The sequence below is a fragment of the Parasteatoda tepidariorum genome, chromosome 8 (assembly GCF_043381705.1).
Source record: "Parasteatoda tepidariorum isolate YZ-2023 chromosome 8, CAS_Ptep_4.0, whole genome shotgun sequence".
Classification (NCBI taxonomy): domain Eukaryota; kingdom Metazoa; phylum Arthropoda; class Arachnida; order Araneae; family Theridiidae; genus Parasteatoda; species Parasteatoda tepidariorum.
In genome coordinates this window covers 40,865,377-40,888,299 of record NC_092211.1, presented here as the reverse complement: position 1 = coordinate 40,888,299, position 22,923 = coordinate 40,865,377, and the positions used below count along the sequence as shown (strand labels likewise).

Here is a 22,923-nt window from a genome sequence, read left to right as displayed (position 1 = left end):
GGCTACACAAAATACTGATTTCGATCTCTTGTTATTGTTTGTTTGCTTTGAAAGTTTAATCATTTATTTGTACCACTACCACTCAACTGTGTATTAAATTTCATTCAATTATGACGATTCCTTCATGGTGTTGCAATTTTCACAAACAGGAGTTTATATAATCCAATAGCGGGGAATTTTTTTTTTATTATAGGTTATTACAATGTTTACCGTATGTCTTCCTTTCGCATTGCTTTTAGATGGTTTGAAAGCAAATGTTTCGTATTTTGATGACAAACTTCAAACGGTAGAAAAATTAGTTAAAAAAGTAGAAAAAATGAAGCTTTTTCCGATCCGATAGTGCACTATAAGTATACAGTATTTTAAAATGTATGAAACTCAGAATCGGGGGTTTAAGATACAAATTTTTTTCATTAATGATTATTAATTTCTTGTAATTTGGTTTGCCATTAATTTGTCACATATTAAAATAATTTTCCAACATAAACATTTTAACCCTTGATCGACTAAAATATAAATATTTATCCTTTGGCATCACCTATAGATTATAAGGGAAGATCAATGGGAGAAAAACGGTTTATGTTCATGAAAGTTGATTCTGAGAAAAGCGAATTTTAAGCTTCGAGAATTTTCAGGAGTTAGTATTCGATTGAATTTGTAAAAATAAAAGTATTGGTGAATATCACAAGCATTTATTTACATTCTCTAACTTTTTTTTAAAAAAAATAAAATTTCTGAATTTGAAGAAATATGGATAAAATGTGAAAATCGGGTTGGACAAAACCATTTTTTTTTTAAAATTCTTCCCCATTCAATATTTTTTAGCACTCTGATCATTTTCACTATACTCTTATTTGTTCTTGTCTATGTGTGAACAGGAACCGTTTTTCTCCAGTACAGCCCGAACAGATCTGAATTTTCACATTATTGATTTTTAAAAACCTAGAAACCCTCAAAATACAACAGTAGGCAACCCGATCGTCAATTTGGTAAAAAATGGTCATAAATTGTTCTCCCTAGATCTTCAAGTGAAAAAAAGAAAGAAAACTCAAGTGATCGACATTTTGCGTTGCCTCCTTTTTCGGAATATTAGATTCGTTTAAAAAAGAGCTTCTCGCCATTCAACTAATAAAAATGCGAATCTGTGTCGCGTCAATTCCTTGCACACTATTCGTCATGGGATAAATCATCCCTTACAATTTGTCAGAACGACGGCGTGCACATAATTCGTCGCGATGAAAATTTGTCTTGGGAGCAATTCGTCGTGAGAACGATTCATCGCTGAGACAATACGCGGCAGGGCACAATTCGTTGTGGGCACAACTAGGTGATAGTTCGTCATGGGAGAAATTTTTACAACGGTGAATAATGCGCGACAAATTGAAACAGAACTGTTCCATCAAGATTTTAGTCAGCAATATCAAATGAATACCAAAGCGAACTAAAAGTGATTCAAGCTTCAATGGTGTAACCGTAATTAGTTCACCTGGAACCTAAACATGATTTCCATTATATTGCGGTTGCAGACAATTTTCACGATAATGTTTTAACGTTGAGCATACTTTTCTGAGAGTGAATAATCTGGAAAAAAAGAGAAGAGAAGGAAATTTAAAAGTATGCTCTGAAAGTTTTAAGTACATCTATTGGCATTTTATTCTTCTACATATCAGTCGAAAGCGTTTACTGTACGAAACTTTTAAAGGGTCTTTTCTCAAGTTCTTTGAGATCAATAAACAGTTGCCCAAACACTATTTGTTAAAGAGGCATCTAAAACTCGAAATATACAATAGAAGTAATATTGAATTTGGATTTTTATGTCTAATTTAAGTTTGAAAAACTAATATAATTATTGTTCAAAGGTTCAAATTAAACAACTTCTAAAGTACCATTGATGGTTCTAAATGATGAGAATATGACCGGCCGACAAAGTTGAAATTTTTTTTGAAGAAATGTCATCTAAAAACATAGTCTAAAAGTTTTAAATTGAATCTGTTTGCATTTTGTGCATCTATCAATCAATCAAGCATTTACAAAATTTTAAACGCGTTTTTATTAACAAAAAAAAAAAAAAAAAAAAAAACTGTAAAAACTGTGGTGTAATGCCTCTCCGAATTTAGTGTTGAAAAAGTTTAAAAATTGTGTGTTATTTCAAGTTTATACCAAATCGAGCTCTTGTGCACATTTGAAAGGGTGTAGTTGACTCTAACTTTCCAACAAGTGATAAAGTTTACACCAACATCATTCTAATCATGAATTATTTTCACCAGTTTGCCCAAATTTTTTAACTTTCGATATTTTTTGTTTACAAGAGGGTAGAAGCTCGATTTCGTCTCGCACTGTGTTGAACACTTCACAAAAAAGGAGTAAATTGTTATAAATTTTCTTTAAATAATTTTAATATTATCTTTCTTCCTTAATATTATATTTCCTTAATTTGTTAACTGTATTAAATAATTTAATATTATATTTCCATCCACTACGGCTTTGTTAAAGCTTGCTCGTATTCATATTAATATTCTCTCTGTTCCGTGTGTATGATTAAGTAATAAGCAAATTTCATTTCAAGAAATAATGTATGCACGCACTTTGAATTAAAAATTCTTAGTTGAATATTGTGGTGTGAAAATAACTTTATTGGCTCTTATGTGTATCATATCTTACTGTATCTATAAATTTTAATGTCACTGAATAACAAAAATGCCGGTGGTTACTTTGCAACTTGTACTGTAAAAGAACATTCTTGGTGTACTTAAACACCTACATAGATCAATAAGGGTTGTGTATTGCACTTCACTACACCATTTTTCCACATAGTAAGTTGCTTCCATTTTTTTGTGTGGAGAAACGCAAAAGGTTTTTATAGTGTAGAAAATATTTCTTTTTAAGTTGTGACTAAAGCTTAAACTAGATTAATCAAGTTTGATATTAAAGGGGTGATTCTTAATTTTGATTTTTGTGCGTAGTTTAAGATTGAAAAACAAGTCTAACGCTTTCGTAAATTTAATAAAATTAACTAAAAATTATGTATTCATTCTATTTCCAGGTTTGAGCTTACTTTTTAGATTAAGAAATTTTCCTTTTAGAAAGATTACTATGACTTGTTTTAAAAACCCTGTAACCGGAGAAGCTAACTTACCGTAAACGTATGTTGCTATAGAAAAAAAGAGGGTACTTTGGGATTATCCCGTCGACCTGTCTAACTTCGCGAAAATGAGCAAATCCTTTGGCGCCATCATAAAGAAAAGCGATTTCCAAAATAAACATTCTAAACACATTAAATAATAATAATAATAAAATAATAATGGCAAAAAAATGTAAGTGTAAAAATACGTAATAAGAAAGTGTAATAAGAAACAGTATATTTCAACACGCTAAAGACAGTATATTTCAACACGCTTGCGTAGTCAAGGATTACACTGTAAATAAGATAAAATTTGCGGTTATTGGCGCAGAAGTTACCTTTTGGCGATAATATCAGGTTTAGCGAAAATGGTTGACGAAATAATCCCAAAGTACGAAAATAGGGTACAGGTTAATCCCAAAGTACCAAAAAAAAAAGTTTATAAATGCTTATTTTCTAAAATGTAATTAAATTATTATCACATTAAATAATTAGGTATTCTTTACGGAAAACCAATAATAATAATAATAATAATATTAGGGGACTGGAAAGTAATGTTGTTTCGTTGCATTTGAAATTTGTTATCAAGATTTTATTTTTGATCAATAATGTATTCGCCCTCGTTAGCAACAACCTTTCAATGCTGGATCGAAAAAAATGAATTGGTTTTTAAGACTAACAAATATTTAATACGCCTAAACGACATTACTTTCCGATTCCCCTAATAATAATAATAATAATGATAAAAATGTTGCAACAACTGCATTTGTGAGAAAAGGGTTTATAATGTTTTATTTTGAGAGCAATAATAATATGGTCAGCATTATGCACCGGTCATCTTTACTTCACAAACAAGCTCGTACCAATTAATCTGAAGCTGGGATTGTCTACAAGCTACCGTTGGAGATAAGAACCCCTGTCAGATTAATGACAACTCCTTCCTTTAACCACTGTGTTATCCAGTTTTAACACGAATAATAAATATAGTAATATTTTAGATGGATTATTTTACTCTCATTTTTATTTTTTTCCAATCAAAGCACTGAAAATTGTCACTTCTTGGAGTATTTTAGTTTGAGATAACCATACATTAATGTGTCTGCTTTGTTTCCAAATAAAATACAGATTTATTTTTTAAATGTGAAACTATCGATTTTGAAAATTTTAAGTAAATTTGCATACATTTTACCAAGTATTCTTTTTGACATTAATTTAAGCATTAAATTACAATAGGTTTTTCAGTTGCAAAAGAAATGTTCGTACAGCTGAAATTAATGACATTAAAGTTATTTGTTTATTTAAATTAGTTTAACCAAACATGAAAGAAATGTATCAAACTTTTTAACATTAGTAAGAAATAGAAAATAGAAATGTATTTATGTTGTAAGGATTTCGCAATAAAAATTTTGAAGCAGTTTTCAGAAAAAAAAATTTTGAAACCACACATTTTCATCCAAAAGTAAGATAAAATATCTACATTAATAAAATTTAACTGCAAATAATTAAATAGTTTTTGGATATAAAATCTTTTAATTCTTTTAAATTAGCTGGAAATCAAAACTCATTTAAATTCTAACCAGCGGGTGACCGAGNAAGCAAAATCTAAGGTACAATGTGCCTTCCAAGTTAAGAGGTACATCTGATTTTGCCTCTGAAATCAGAGGTAACATTGTGCCTTTCATTTTTAAAGGTACGTTGTGCCCTTAAAATTCAGAGGTACAAATGATTCAAATGTGCCTCTGAAATCAGAGGTACAGTTTTTAGAGTGTAGCGCTTCAAAACCGGCGCCAATCGATTCCTCGTGGCCAAAAACCCCAGACCCCCAAGTTTACCGGAGTTTATTAATTCTGGGGCGATTTTCGACTTGGCAACCATTCCTCGTATTATAGTATAAGATAATGTAAAGCTTTTTTCTTATAACCATTTTTATTTTACTTCAACTGTCTCGTTGCTAATTGCTATTTTTTAAAAATTAAATTTGCTTTGCTTTTTTCAATTTTATATGCATCAGACGTCTTTTATTCAGTGTTTTAAACAATTTTTTTTGACTCAGCATATTTTCTTCCAGATATTATAAAATTAAAACTTTATAACGGGAAAAAATTATAAAAGTAGTTTGTTTACTATCTTGATATTTTATATTTTAATCTAATTTAAAGTAAATTTTAGTGAAAGAGTTGCAGACATTTCAATTTATATGACAATTTAAGAAAATTATGAATATAATTTGCATGTGATGTAGTCGAGTCTTATGTTGGCTCCAAACTTTTGACCGCTCTCCTGAGTAGGCAACTAAGACAATATTATCAAAATGATGCTACTTCCTTCTTTTTTGGAGTCAGAAATCCAATTTAGTTCAATCCATTTTACAGAACCACTGAAAGGATGAAAGGCTGAGTCAACCATGCCCGCCCGATGACAGAACCCTGAACCTGTGGCACAGGAGCGCTACCACTCAGGTTGTCAACAGATATATGGTGCTACATTGAACCCGTTTTTATGAGAGACGTAAGATTAATCTAAGAGTTTCTGTATTTGGTGTAAAACATGATTATGTTCTGTAAACATTACGCTGAAAATGACTGGGTGGCACAGTTGGTTTGTCGTCGGCCTTCTGAGCTCAAGTCTGCGGGTTCGATCCCCGGCCCAGACACCGGATTTTCGGGATGCAGAAAATTCTCAGCGGCCATGTCGTATGATGATGCGGCATGTAAAAGATCACTGGAGTGCCTCATTGGCTCTTGGCATTTCCGGCAAAATCAAATTCCTTGTGCACTTTAGCATCCAAATAGAGTCTCGGTGCTGCCATCTAGTGTGGCAGAAACTAGACGTCCAAATTAACATGACCAATGGTATCTCACCCACTGTGGTGGTCCTGAAAGAGTGGATACCAGCTCTGGAGAACGCACTAGGTCTGCTCATCGGCAAGACCGATTGTGCAGCTCATTGGAATAAAAGCATTACGCTAAATAGCGTTAATTCTCCATGATATGCTAAACACAAAATTTTTAAATCATTTTCATAAATGACTGTCCCAACTTTGTTTTGGGGAAAAATATTGACTTTTAAAAACAAATAAGCAATGATGAATGTGAATCAATTATGGTGGTTGGTGAGCGAAGCGAGCAGGTAGCTGGGCCTCCTATCAAAATAAAAAAAGCACAATTCCGTTTTGGAGAGCCGTAATAAAGTCAGCAAATAATTATTAATTTGTTCTGCCAAACTATTATTAAACATGACGCTTAATTCGTTGTGGTAATTGTTACTTAATTTTTAAATTCTGGTACTGCTTTAAAAGGATTTTCTCAGATCCTAGAAACGGAACAGACTGATGAAAATACACATTCCCTGCTTTTTTCTTTTCAAATTCGTTTTTTCCTCATTGATTTAGTTAAATCATTCATATTTTTCCTTCCCTTTTATAAACTTATTTAGAAATTTAATAAAAAATAATAAATTAATGAAAAAATAATAGCTTTTAATAAAAGATAGGTTCTTATTCAGTGACAGTACGTATTTGTGAACAATAACATGGATTTTAAGGGTAAAACTTAATTCGGTTTATTTAATTAATGAAATTAATGATGATATAACAGCCTATTTTACAATTTTTTTCTTATTGAATCTGTTTCATAAATTTTTGTTTTATATATTATGTCAACTGAGATTCGCTTCCTGAATCCTACAAATAAACTAGTGGCGGAAAGATACCATGCATCTAATAGTAAATATAAAGATAAAGCTAAAATTAATGTTATATCTGTACTTATCGTATTAATAATTTCTAGGACATAATATAAAAAAAAATTATGGTAATTAAACTTTTTTATTTTATTTAGATAAAATTTTTTGAAGCTCCATTCTGTTACAAATGTTAGAATTACTCCCTGATTGGCTAAAACTAAAGTCATTAGTTAATTTTTTGAAAAAAATAAGTAAGTTCTAAGGAGGTAAAATTATACTTTTCATTAATATTTCGTAATCAGATTGATTTAATTACAGATTTATGTGCTCGCTAATGATAGCAAACGGAATATCATTTATAAACATCTTGCGAGACAATCTAATCGTCTATGAGCACAGATTTTATAGAAAAATTTCGCACACTACTTCTAATTGGAATTTGTAAGTGATTAAAAGAAAGACTTATTTTAATTTTCTTAGCATATTTCCTGCGGCAGTAAAAAATGCCAATTTAATGAAATTCTTCTTCTTCATATAGTTGAGCTAAAATTTTAAATTTATAATCTTTAAATCTTTTGTTACATTTCAATAGTCTTTTTTATATCGAAGAAGTGCTTAAAGTTTTAATAAGATTTTTATTTCAAAATGAAACAAATACATTTTAAAATTCATGCAATCGCATAAATTGAAGTTTGTTTACTGAAGGCTCTTTCGTATCCTATCTTTTAACATCCTATTTTTAAAGCTGTTCTGAGTTTATAATAGTCATTCGTAACTGTTAGGGTATATTGTTCCGATCTTTAGTGTTTCGACACTGATTATGAAAATGGTGCAAAATATCAATCGCACAGTTTTGGGAGAATAAAAATTTTTACAATCACATTTTTAAAATTTTAAAAATTATTTTGCCATTGCAATCTTTAGTAATATAAAATTATATTAAAAAGGTCATTAATTATTTTTTTCAAAGCCTATCTATTGTCATCTCTTTCGTAATAGCGCTAAGCGTTTTAGTGAATAGTTGCCAATTTGATAACTGCTGTGAGTTTGTAATAGTCATGACTGCTAAGTTAAGTTTTGTGAACGTTTTAACCAGCTACGTTAATAATAAAAAGACGTTTTTTATGTTAATAATAAAAAGATGTAGAAGATCAACATAAAGAAAAATTAGTTCTGTGAAAATTAAAAGTGTCTTTGATCTCATTTTCAATTGGAAAAGTTACTTCCACTGCATTGTTTGGACTCATAAAAATATGCAAAAATTGCAAATTATTCACCAATTTAAATAATTTTCATGTAAGTGAGGAAAATCTAGCCTAATTGACGAGTTTCTCTTATTATAATAATTTTTATTATTAGTTTTTTTAAATAATAAAGTTATTCGTCAGTCCAGATAATCTTCTGAGCAAGAGAATATCTGTAGAACTACAGATTGAAATGAAAATTTTGCTTCAAGCTTAGAGCACTCAAATTTTGGCCTCTTAATTTTCTTTTATTATTATTTTATCTTAATTATATTTATAAAAGCTTCACGAAATACCTTTATTAATTTTAAAAAATAGAAAAACCTTTCAAATTCGAAAATTTTATGAAAAAAATAATAATGTTTCATGTATTTAAATATATAGTATATATAGTTTAAAATTAAAAATTTGAGATGGGTTTTAACATAAACTTTTACCTCTTTTATTTGTCTTGGCTAAAGTGGTTTAAAGAACACTGTTAAAGTAAAAATACCCTAAAAAGTGGAAAAATTAGTGGAAAAAAACTAGCCTAACTGGCGATTTAAATAAAAATCGATAAATCACTAATTCCTTAAAATATTTTTTTTATTTTAAAATTTAGTCTATACTATTCACCAAGATAGTACATATAGTTTAAGCTTAAAACTTTGCTATACATTTAATGCATTCAAGTTGAGACCTTTTTTTTATTTCTTGGCGAATGCGTTTTCGAACATTCTTAAGATAAAAATTTAACTACATAAAACTGCACTTTCATTTCATAGCATACCCACAAACTATCTCGGAAATGAAGTGCAAAACAGTATAAACTAATTTAAAATTCTATTGGTTGGAAATGGAGCATGGGTTTCTTCTTTCTTTTAAACAAGATGTTTTCTTAGCTAAACGCACCTTAGGGTTTAGACTTCGGATTTAATTGCACCCCTAAATCAGTAATTAATTAAATCTAAACTCAACCGTAACTGGGAAATGATGGATAACTTGTTTGCATAAAAGATAAATGAAGTTAAATACTTCCAAGAGAATGAATCTGGAAAATGCAGGAAGTGTGTGAACCTGGTAAATTTTTAACTGCCTACAGCAATTAAGGCGGCGTACAGACTCATACGACTATAAATCTTTTTTTTAAAAACTTAAAACTGAAAAAATGTAATTAATTGGAGTTAAGATAATTATTATTATATTCATTTCTGTAAAAGAATGAACTTTTAATTATTATTCAAAGTTTTTATTTCGTATTTTAATTATTTTATCTCAAGTAAATGCGCGTATAACGTAATTACACATTATCTCGTTTGTTCTAAAATAAATAAATTTTTGTGTCTTTTTACAGCATATAGAGATAATCGTTTTCTAAGACCGTTTCATAATCTAAAATCTTTTTACGTTGTAGTAGTCACAATTGTGGTACAAAGGATTGTGTTACAATTATGAAAGTTGGTGGTTTAGATCAGCAGCGGCGGGTCCCTTAGTAATATTATGCAAGTTTAATTAGTAAGTATTTATAGTAATTATAACGCTTAAAGGTTTTTCGAAACAGTGGAAATCATATTTCAAATTATGAAAAGCTATTTTAGATGGAATAAAGGAAAATAGAATAAATTAAATAGCATTAATGGAAGTATATATAATAGAATAAAGTGATTAACAACTTTCATATAAAACAGTGAGCTTACATAAATCACTAATCTTTGAGCCAATTTGAGTTTTATATATATCTGTGAAGTATGAGCAGCATTATCTCATTATAGTGATTGTTTTTGTCTTATATTATGGTCAAAATTTTCAACTAGCAAAAAAAGAAGAAGAATAAAATGAAAAAAAAAATCTCAGAAATAAAAAGCTACATATATTACTTCTTAAATCTTTAAAATTAAGAGTCAGAGGTAAAACCGGAATATATTTATCAATTAAAATTAAAATATCGTTGAAATATAAGGAGCATTTATTTCGTTATAGTGATTGTTTTCGTCCTATATTGCGGCTAAAATTAACAGTTAAAATAAACTGTTCGAAAAAAAGAATCATAAAATTAAAAAAATCTCAGAATTAAAAAGCTACACCGATTATTTCTTAAATTTTTAAAATTAGGATTACGAAGAAAAACCGCAATATATTTATAAATTAAAACTAAATTTTGCGCAACCTGTTATTTATTTATTTATTGTTTCAGCTTTTCTTTAGTGGGAAACATAAATACAAAATTAAAGTAGCTTTCGGTTTATTTTCGGTTTCAAATCCTTTCGGTTTATTTTCTTAGTTGAAATTCAAAGTTAAACTAAAAGATACTTAACTAACATCAATTGCGTGTAAATTTGAACTGATATCCGAAAAATTGAGCTTATCCAGAAGAGAGAAATGCAATTCTATAATCCATGAAGAGGACAAAAACAAGAAATCCGATTCCTTAGTAGTCCGAACATAGTGACAGCATTTGAATTTTCCCCTTACTGCACAGTCTGGCCCAAACGTTGTGACATTTCTCTTCTTTTTCCTCCACTGTGCAGTTCGTTACGTCAAACTACTAAATTGATCCGTGCGGAGGCCTTCTCTCTTCTAGGAGGTGTCTGTCGAATGCCGTCTTTGACTGGGTCATTACCATTTGCGCTCCCGTACTCTGCATGCCAGTGATTAGCATATTAATAAGATGGATAGCAAACATAAAATTTTGCACGACTTACAAATAAATCTATGCATTAAAATGCAATTGGAATAGGAAAAAGTGGAATTTCGATTTGTCAATTTTGAATGTTGGTAAATTTAATTAAAACTAGAAGATATTTATTGATGATCTCAAGGTTTACTGCACCTAGTTTCTTATTTTTGCTTCCCACTTTTCTGCGCCAGCAGGAAGGACGTATCTGAAATGAAATTATTTACGTTAATGGAAAACTGTATGAAAGTTATGATTAATTTTGAATACTTAGGAGCACAAAGTAAAATGGAAATATTTTCTTTATTTATCTGAAATTCTAAATATAATCCACAAGAGTTTAGATTATTTCTTTCACTTTGTAGTAGATGGACAAATATGATTTAAGTATGAACAAACTTCAAATTTATAATTGAGACAGGTTGAACTGAAATAATAATAAGTAATAAAAGCAATTACATTTAATATGCCATTTTTTCTTCTGGAATAAAGAATTTAGTTTTTTTATTTGTCAACATATTTTAATAAATAAAAGAAAATAAAGAATGATTAATATAGGAATAATTTTCAAAATATACGATATGAAACAGCATATTAAAATAAAAAAAATATTTATTACAATTTTACAGGATTTTTATTTTAAAAATTCAAAACATTATTTAATTATATAAAAAAAATAAGTAAGCAAAAATATTTTAAATAAAAATCAATGAAATAAATCTTTATTAAAATAAAAGTTTAAACAAAGTTAAAGTTAAAAAAACATTTAATTTAACAAAAATTTAAATTTTAACGACGCTTTTCTTCATACATTGCAAAAAAGATTTGAGTGTTTTAACACAAAAACTGGGGGCAACTATTTTTCACAAAAATAGTATTCCACTACATCAGCAATGTTCCATTACACTACTTGACGTAAAGTAGTCGCCACCATTTTTTGAAATCAGTAGCACTCAAATTTATAATTATAGTAAAACAAGATACACTTAAGAATAAGAGAATGTAGTATTATGCAACATAAAAAAGAACCATTAATTTAGAATGAGTTAAACACCAATTGTGAAAATAAAATTAGTTTGTAAATCAAATATACGAGTTGCAAAGAGATAATATAAAGACGAACTCGAACAAGGTTTAACAGAACAAAAGCTAATAGAAATTACAGATGTTAAAATCACTTAATAAAGTTCACAGAAATTTAAAAAAAATAAAATATAAATGTCCTTGTGTTGCACAATTATAATACCCATTTTAATGACAANCGTGAAAATGACAGGGTGAGATTTCGCCCGCTATTTCTCGCACCCGTGATATTGACGGGCTGGAGTGTTTAGTAGTAACTCGCCATTAAGAATAAAACTAATTCATTTCTTTTGCTCTGAAAACATTTTATTTCTCATTTTACACACCTGATGGCAGTACCAGGATATTTTTAAGGTAGTTGTAGATAGTTAGTTTATTTTAAACTAGTTGCAGCACTAATCAAATACGTAATACAAATACAAAAGCCAAAGAAATAGGCACTTTTAAAACCGTTTTCTCGAAAATTAACCGATTGTTAAGGGGTTAAATATGAATAAGTTTTCAATTTATAATTGAGGCAGGTTGAACTGAAATAAAAATAAGTAATATAAGTAATTACATTTAATATGCTATTTTTTCTTCTGGAATAAAGAATTTAGTTTTTTATTTGTCAACATATTTTAATAAATAAAAAATAATAATGAATGATTAATATATCAACAATTTTTAAAACACATGATATGAAACAGCATATTGAAATTAGAAAAAAATGTATTAATTATAATTTTACAAGATTTTTATTTTAAAAATTCAAAACATAATTTAATTATATAAAAAAATAAGTAAGCAAAAATATTTTAAATAAAAACAGATGAAATAAAGCTTTATTAAAATAAAAGTTTAAACGAAGTTAAAGTTTAAAAAAAAACATTTAATTTAACAAACATTTAAATTTTAACAGCTCTTTTCTTTATACATTGTAAAAATGTTTTGAGTGTTTTAACACCAAAAATGGGGGCAATTATTTTTCACAAAAATGGTATTCCACAACATCAACGATGTTCTATTATACTACTTGACGTAAAGTAGTCTCCCCCATTTTTCGAAATTAGTATCTCTGAAATTTTTAATTATAGTAAAATAAGATGCACATAAGAATCAGTGAATGTATTTTTATGCAAAATAAAAAAGAACCGTTAATTTAGAATGAGTTAAACACCAATTTTAAAAATAAAATTAGTTTGTAAATCAAATTATACAAGTTGCAAAGAGATAATATAAAGACGAACTCGAACAAGGTTTAACAGAACAAAAGTTGATAAAAATTACAGATGTTAAAATAACTTGATAAAGTTCACAGAAACTTAAAAAATTAAATATAAATGTTCCTGTGTTGCACAATTATAATACCTATTTTAGAGACAAACAACGAATTATTCAAATGAAATCGCTAACAACATTTAAGTCTCGCCAACTTATTATCGTTTGCAAACGATATCTTCTGACGATAAAAAACAAAGCATTGATGTTTTTGGAAGGGAAAATAATTTTCGATTTGTGTAATTGAGTGAGAATTGGATGCAAGCTAATCATGAGTATTTAGATTCAAATTGCACCATTTAAATCGTATAAGACTGCTCGATTTGGTTCTAACTCGGAGTAAAGTGTTGCTTTATACAATTTGCTGAGAAGTTCAATATCATAATTCGGAGAGTTACTACGCAGTTTTTACAGTTTAGATAGAGCAAAGTTTTTTGTAATGCTAATTACCATAAATAACTTGACAAATTTAAAAATAACATAGAAAATCTAATCTGTGATATGCTAGGTTAATGTTATTTTTTAAAAAAAAATTTTTAAATTCAGAACGCATTTCAAGTTTACAAAATAAAACATGCAAATGTTAGAATAAAAAATGGAAGCAAAAAAATTTCGTGAAACATCTTCTAACTAATTTAAATAAAGTTTTGAACAATATTCAGTCACAAAAGAAAACATTTCTTACAAAATATTCAAATTTTTATCCTTTGTTTCTTTTACACAAAAAATAGTCGCCAAGAGACTATCTTAGTTTTACTTTAAAATTCTTTATGGTATAAAGTCTTCACACAAATGAAAGGCTTTGAAGTTTTTGGAAAATGTGCCAAATCAACTTAAGATAATCCGATTTAGACTTCAGACTTCTTCCTGAATTTGAATAAAACATTTCTCTCAAAGAAAATGTCAACGTTTGTATTGATACCTTTAGAAAATGCTTATTTAAATAATTCTTTTTAAATGGTGTCTAATTGAAATGGACACCCAAAATTGTTTATAATATATTTTAAATTCAGTACGTGATAAATTTACGTTTTTTCTTATACTTATTACTATTTCGAATTATTAGATTATTATAATTTTGCTTAAAAATCTGAAGAATTTCCCTTTTTTAGAATGTTTTAAAATTGGTTGAGAATCTGAACTTCAATATATCAACAAACTTCAATTTATAGAATTAGAATCATGTTTTTTAAATCAAATATTACCGGTTTAAAAGAGCTTTGTTTTGAATTTGACTTTTTTTCATAGTTTTAAATTACTTAAAATGAAAAACATAACTTTAATTACTTATAGATTATATTTGCGTGTAATATTTAGAAGTCTTTTTTTTTCTTGTCATATTGCAAACTGATTATTCATCTATTTTACATTTTATCTTCTTGATTAAAAAATGATTTGTAACATTTATCGTATCAATGATTACATTTTTTTTGAATAAATAAACGATAAGAAACAATATTTCATATTTCACTTATGATAATTTCGTTAATTTTTAAAATTAATTATAAAAATACCAGTTCCTACTTTTATTATTAGACGCAAAAAAAAAGAGAAAAAAATCAATAACTAAGCATAAACGTTTTTCATTTAATTATTACTCAAAATTCACGACTATCTTTTTGTCTTTTGATGTATCGCTTTACACTTAATTCTTCGTTATCAAATTTTTGACGAAAAAAAAGAACTATTTAAGTTCACTGTGGTATAATTTTTAATAAACCGAAGACTTTTTATTTATGCAACGTAAAGAAACACTATACCTACTAAAAGGGGGGGGGGCGATTTTAAGGAAACTAAGTATTCAATGTTTTATAAAAAGAAACGTTTTTTAAAAGGAACTAAGCTTAATCAAGTAAACAATGGTTTTTTGTTGTAATTTTCCGCTTTTTTGTAAATAGTATAAGCTTCAGAAGATGATTGATCGTATTTCTAATGGCAGTCAAAGCAAAAAATTTTTATGTATCGAAGTAAAGTAAAAAATAAATAAACAAGTAAACTAAATTAAACACTGTACTCATGTATGTCACATTTTTTAAAATGATCTTTTATGTAAGAACAGTTTTAGAACGATTATTATTTGCAACGATTATTAGGAGGCAATTTTTTAATTTTCGTTTTCAATGTGATTAATTTTTAAGCTCCAAATCTTAAAAAAAAATGCGTTTAAAGTGAAATGTTGTAAAAATATTGCAAAAAAATGGTAAGAAAAATAATATTAAAATATTAACAGTTTCTAGGACGCTTTTCGAAGCTTATTTTTTAACAAAGAAAAACCAAGAAAAAAGAAAAAAAAAAGGAAAAGAAAAGCTCCTAAGTGGCTTAACCTTGTAGCGAGAATTTAATTTGTAACTATATTTCCACTACTGAACTTGCCAAGTTGGCGTTACATTACAACACAGACGAAAATTATTAAATATTTTCCTTACATTTTCATAAATCAAAAAAAAAAAAAATGGACAAACAATATTGGATGGTCTTTAAGTATTATGGTTACTTATTCGTATTTATTTTCAACAAACTCTGTTTTTTTTTTCATGTTGACATTTTCACCATTTAAAAAAAAAAAATGCTTAAGATGGTGAAAACTTAATCGAACGAGCATAAATAATTGCTAATTCAAGTTTAATAGAAAATATATATGTATAAAAAATAGCATATTTTTCATTTAAAAAAGTTGTCTCGTATGACAAAAGATTCTTCAGAAAACAGAATATATTTAAATAGTGATGCACTTTATTTAAATTATTGATTAGATTGATTGCGAAAATATATACTGTGTATGCCAAAAGTCTAAGTTAAACACGTTAAATTTTGAAAAAAATCCAAAAATGCAAAGTGTTTTGAATAAATGCTGTATATTTGACAGAATTTATATAAATTGATAATTTTCTGAAATACTTTATTTGTGCATTGTATAATGTAATGGCATAATTTTCAATGCATTTCTTACGTTTGCTTTAAACTGAAAACTACAATCTAATATAAAATGTTCTTATGAGCTGTTTTCAGACAATTAAAGGATATTTAAGAACATATATTAAGATTCGAGACAACATTCTCTGTCTCGAAAGAGTTTGAAATTGGAGGAAAACTAATGATATTCGAGAACTGTTCTCAAAGATGTCTGGTTTGAATTGAGGACTTGACAAGCAACAGATAAAATTGTTTATAAGTTTTCCTAGACAGTGCTGCCATCTGTTAACGAACATTTATTCTAATTTTGCAAGAAAACTGTCTTGCTTTTTTTTGAGAAAAACAGAAATACCAAACATTTATACCTCTCTTACTTTTCTTATATTAATTTTTTAACCTCCCGTCATTTATGAAACACTTTAAAGTAAACAAAAAAGAATTGCTTCCTTAAAATAATATATTTACTAGATTGCGACGCAAGACATTTTTCGAACATAAAGTGTATTTCCTAATTACTGCCAGTACAAGATATTTTTAGTATTCTTTGTAAATGATTATGTACATTCGTTACAACAATTTAAAATTTCAGTGAAAAAAGATGACGTTATTAGTTTCTAAGAATTTATTTTTGAGACCAATTTTAGAGAAAGTTGAGATTAAAAATAATAAAATAAGATTGACTAGAGAATTAAAGGGAAAAGAGTTTTTAATAATTTCCTTTCAATCTTGAGCTATCAAATTGCTTCTGATAATTTTAGTTACATTCATGGGTTTCGAGAATTATTAATGATATTCATACTTTCAATAATATTCAATTTGATTTTCTGAAAATTCTTCCTCTTAAATATATTGTATATGAATGCGCGATAAAGATAAAATAAGAAAAATATATATTTTTTAATATACCAGGCACATAATTTACTTTCCTCAAAGGAATTAATAAAGACAGATTAAGAAATGATCTTTGTCTCGGAATAGTTTTCTTAGTATCAATTTCACCCCAAATACGTTGGCAGGAACATGTACCCAGAAAATTTATTAGAAGATACAAGGTAACTCAAGTTACCAGGAATTCTCCTATTAGTTTGGTTTAGTCTCCTATTAGTATTTCGCCGAAAACTTAAAGGGTTTTCTAACGTAGAATCATTAATATATAACAGATCTGTCAAAGCAAATTCGAAGCAAAGGATCACTTAACAGTTTGTTGTTTTAATGATATAAGAGTTATTGTTATTAATTATTTTAAAAGATGATTTGAAAAACAAATAATTAACCTAGAGATGAGAATGAGTGGAGATAATTTAGTTTCTGTCGGTTTAAAGCAAATTGCGAGACACAATGGTTCCATTTTAAAAGCATTTAAGTATATCGCTATGGTTTTTTCAAAATTTCTTTTTTAAACGATGATTTGATTTGGTTGTGGAAGAATAGGAACTAAACTAAATAATATTGATAAATGTAAAGTGCTAAAAAAGAAACCCCACCCTGAATAACTTTTGTTCTAATCATCGGATTTTCATTTACTAGGATTCAATCTTAATGTATGATGATGCATTCGGGCAATCTTAATGCATTCGGGCAACTACGACGTGCAGTATTTGTGATGCCCTAACTGACTTTGGGCAGGAGAAAAACTAACATTTCCCAAACCCGCTAATATGCTAATTAACCTCAAATATGCTAATTAACTCCTTGCCAGTGTCTCCCGAATCCAGCTCGGGGAACTACTACATGCAGTATTTGTGATGCCCTAACTGACTACGGGCAGGAGAAAAACTAACATTTCTATTTTGTAAAGCCCGAGCTGCATTCGTTTCTACTTTAGAATACTTAATTCACTATTTTTCTAATAGATGGCATTAGTGGTTCTAGTTTTTCACCGATTACGACTTCAGTCGAGGGAGGGAAAATGTGGGTCGAGGGAGGGAAAAGATTTGCAAAATTTATGAATGGAAAATCATATTGTTGTGTTTTTATATTATATTATACTACTTATATTATATTCAGCTTCAAAAACTTGTTTAATGTGCTCTAATTGAATAAGATATGTGTGTAATCCATTACTTTTTATGTGTATGTAAAAATTATAAATACGGTAGTTATTGCATTTAAAATTTTATTTTTGTAATAAAAAACCATTTTGCAACTTTTATAATAGTATAAAGAATGAAATTAAACAGTCAAAAAAATTCTCCATTTTAGGTCTTTTTTTCTGAAATCTATATCACTGTTAAGGCGTTAATTAGTGCAGGTGATATTTAAAGTAGCGAAATCACACATAAAAATGTACTTTCTCTGAACAAATACCTTCTTTTTCGGCAGATTTGGATTTCTGAGGTTTGGAGGGTAGCCCATTGCTTGATAGATTGATCAAGAGAGAGGTAGAAGGTTTGGAACCAATATGCCACACGAATAACCAAATTTTTCAATGCGTAAAACTTTGAAATTTTGATTTTTTTCAGAAATTATTATACCAATTTTGTTCTAATTATGTATTTTGACCGATAAAATTACATTCTTTAAGATGATTCAAAAATTTTTACATCTTAAAATGCAGTATTTTTTGGCCAATATTAAATAAAATAATAAAAAAACAATAAATATTTACTAAACGTTATTTTGCGCATTAAATTATCATTATATAAACGAATTTTATAATAGTGTCCAAAAATTTTCGATTCACTTAAAAATTTCTGGAGATATGGTGAAATATGCAAGAAGTAAGGGTCCAAACTAAGGACAAACTTTTTGAACAGACTATTATAACCCTATTTCCCATACTGTGGCCACCCCTTACATTTTCAGGGTCAGAAATCCAAATACATCGAAAAAGGGTCTTTTTATTTGAGAAAGTACGTTTGTCTGATTTCGTAACTTAAACTATTACCTACACTAATTAATTAGCATTTATAAATTAATCCCTTCGAGCCATCTAGATAGAGTACGTGGAGGTCCGGTTATTACATCAAAATTTATTCAGGAAGATTAGTTTTTTTCCCGCGCACAGTACTTAGCTTGGAGACGAACAGTTTTTTGTCGGCTTTGTGCAATTCGGAAAAGCAATAGTTCAACTCTTAAAGCGAATATATACTTTTGGAGGTTTTTTACTGTCAGAGGATTCTTGGTAAAATCATCATTAGAAGAATGATTTATTGATGACTTTACTATTTTGCCGTAGAGAACTTTTCCTATTTGTTTTGGAACGACTACGATGCGTCTTTGAAAAATGACCGTTTTGAATCAGTTTTGTGAAAAGTTTCTAAAAAAAGCATAAAATTTTTTTGGAGTGGATTTCATTGGAGCAGATTTCACAAACATTTCTGCAACAGTTCGGAGTTATTGGAGCAGCAATAACTCGGAGCTGCAATCATTTGAAGCAGCAATCATTTTGGAGTAGCTGTCATTATTGGAGTACATTCATTTTGTTATAAACTTGATACAAATGATTTGTTGTATCATAGCAGTGTAGGCACAAATTGAGTCTAAGTTTATTTTTGTCTTACAGGGAAGCATACAATCTATGTTTTAGTTATGCATATCGAGAGTGCAATTTTGTATTGAAGTGCAATTTTGGATTAAATTTAATCTTAGGTAATTTGATTGAAATTTGCGTATTTTGCCAATAGCAGATTCATTGTATATGGCTCGCTTATTTCGATAATATATGAATTATTTTTTGTATAAAATATCTATTCAAAATTAGCAAAACTTTCATTCTTATTGACGAAACCGATTGTTGGCAAAAACTCCGAGAAAACATTTCGTCAAATTAAAGAAATACTGTCTTTACTTGTTTCGGGGTACGACTTTAGCGAAAAACATCAAGCTTTACGTATCATATTAATGAAAACAATTTAATGGGAAATAATATGTGAACGTGAATGAGTACCACGTTCTCGAATCTTTAGTTATAGAACCCGAGAAGCCTGCTTAGAAAACCAGCACGCTCCTTCAGATAGTGTAAATGGTTTTAAAACTAGATCAAATTTGTTAGAAATTTCCTAAAATGAACTTATAAAAACGCGAGTAAAGAAGCAGTTTCGTCAAATATTTGAGAGTTCACTAATGTTGCACGATATTTCTCGACGGTATGAAATATCTAAAATTAACGAAATGCAGCTCAATAATTTCTCAATCGTGAAAAAAGAGAGTTATGTTTTAGAGAAAACCAAAAAAAAAAAAAAAAAAATTAANAAAAAAAAAAAAAAAAAAAAAAAAAAAAGAAAAAAATTGTTTTACAAATGATAAACCATAAAAGTTTCTGAGAATAAAAGGTTTAAAAGAAAAATAAATTTAAAATATTTTTTTCATTATGTTGTTGACGTATGCCTGTTTAGCCAGAGGGGGTGCGATTGTTCTTGTTTTCCAGTGACGCCATCTACGGCCAAGAATTCATGATAATTTTTATTAATCATGGTAGATTGATGCTTTATTTATGCAGGGTTATTCATAATTCCCTCCGGGGTTTCGAAGCGTTATAGTAAAAAAAACGAAGATGAATATGGCAAAAAAGAACATCCGAAATTCCGAAAGTATTCAAGTTTTAATTTAACCAGTTGCCGGTAGATGACAGTAACATGCACTACTGAAGCCAGTTGTAGTAAAGAAAAATGGCGTTTACAGGTGGAGGCAATTATGAATAACCCTGTATATACCGGGTATCGAACCAAGGACCACAGGATTACGCTTCAAACCATACCACGAACCATGGTCATATGACTGTTTAACGCAATTCAAGCTTTTTAAGTCCGCGATTTTGCATACGGTTAAAACGCAATTGCAGAGTGTGACTGTATTATGTCCTATTGTGCGGTTCCTAATTTATATGTAATTTTGTAGTATGGTAGTATGATTATATATGATTTATATACATGTTCACAGTCATTTATTTAATTCTTCATAATAAATTTTAGCTTTGATATTTATGGAGAATGTTCCAATAAGATTTCTTACAAAATTAAATGTTTAGCACAAGCTGTAAAACAAGAAAAACCCGCTAAACTAAATTAAAATCAATTCAATAAGCAACTGGTGCTTAAAGAGATAGAATAAGATTAAGTGCGTTTTCAAAACTGGGCTCGTATTTACTCAAGTTAATAAACACATTGTTCTTGTTTGACTTGAAGATCTCATTTCGAAAAAGATTAACACCAAATTGATTTTAAAGCATTTATAATTTTCAGATAATACTTCTAAAAGCAATCGTAAAATTGTATCACTTTAATATGTAATATTTAAAAAAAAATTTTTTTTACTAATTATTACGCATTTTAAAAACTAATCGGTTGTAAATTTAACAAAAAGTCTTTTTTTTCACTTGTTTTTTTTTAATATGTAATAGAATTTATAATATTTATTGCCTATTTTTTAAGGACAGAGTTTCAGCTCTGAGGTCGAATGCCTTTGTTTCTAAAATGCAAATTTAAAAATACAGTCAGTAACTTATGGAGAATGCACAACTAGATTACATATAAAAGGTTTTTCAATACAAGATTCTGAAAAAACAAAACACAATTTCTTTCTTATTCAATTGTTGATCCTTAATTTGAAATCCTTATTTTGAAATTTATTAATAAAACTTAGTGCAGCTGCTTATGTGTGTTGCTAGAACAGTGCTACGGCAGTTAAAAAATAAAATTTATTTTCTTGGCATAATGTATTTGTTTGGTATGGAATTCAATTAACAAGATATTTCTTGATGGGTAAGATTTGCTTTTTAGGGAGGAAACAATTGATTTCATAAATAAAGCAAACTTCTACCGTTTTAATAGCAAAAAAATAATAAAAAAAATGAATAAAATAAAAGTAACTGAGGATGTTGTTTCGATAACAAGATTTGTTATTAGATCAGGTATATATATATACCAAGATGTTATGGATTGCATGTAAGATGCAATCCGTAACATATTGTTTTCACAATATATTACATGATAAGGTAAGATATTCGCAGATATGATATTTTCAAGAGTTACGAATATTTATTCTTTCGAGACGTTTGCATGTTAGCCGGTTTTTAAATATTTTTATCACTTTTAGTTTGTTTAAAGGTCGAAGGTTCTAGGAACAGCAAAGGTATAAAAATAAAATTGTTTTGTTTCGAGTTCATTCAGTGAGCACTGAAAGAAAGCACTGACCGTTGACAATATCTGATGAAACAGGAAGTCTGTAGGAAATTGTACCAGTAAAAGGAAATCAAATTCATAACTTCATTTGTCAGGAAAAAGTTATTTTTCCGATCTCAGTTTTTCTCGTATTTTTATGTATACGTAATAAATGTATAATATGTATACGTAATAAATTATTTCTCGTATGTCGTAATAAATAAATGAAATATATTATAGCTAAAGATAAATTTCTTTTTACGTAATTTTTCTTGATGTTTTGCTTTGTGTTAATATGTGTATTAATTTGGACGGGAATTTACTCTCATAATGATGATAAACAGAGTTATTGTGTGGCCCGTAAAACTCTTCAGTTTCTAAAATTATTAGACAGGTTTCGACTTATCAAATTAAAGGTGCCTAAGGTTTGGTAGCAAAATTTCAAACATCAATGATTTTAGAAATATTCTTAATATTTTTGTTATGTTTAGAAGTGAAAGAAACATGCAAGAGGATCCGTGATACCCCTTAATATATGTTATAAAAAAGTAAAGTAAAAGGACAATTAAAAAAACATACAAATAGAAGTAGCAGGCCAATAATTAGGCGGAGAAATAAAACTAATATATTAAAATCAAATGAATCATTATTGTAAACCGAGATCAAAACTTTCCAAACACGATTGACAAACCACACCGCTAGAAGACACACCTTCAAGTTTAAAGCAGTAATCAAACTTAGCTTGCTTTAATCTCGTTTTTTTTGTTAGTGACTTTTTCTACTTTAATAAAGCTTTCAAATTTTTACTCTCAAAAATACCTTTAAGACCTTTAAAAAGTTTGCATTATTTGTTTAAAAAAAGTT

The 22,923-nt window shown here is 28.3% G+C and overlaps 1 protein-coding gene across 1 annotated transcript in view; it reads right to left on the bottom strand.

Annotated features, from left to right (window-relative positions):
- Positions 1 to 22,923, bottom strand: part of LOC107456269 (probable G-protein coupled receptor CG31760) — a gene marked incomplete in the record, with an annotated part of 261,490 nt that overhangs the window by 54,184 nt on the left and 184,383 nt on the right.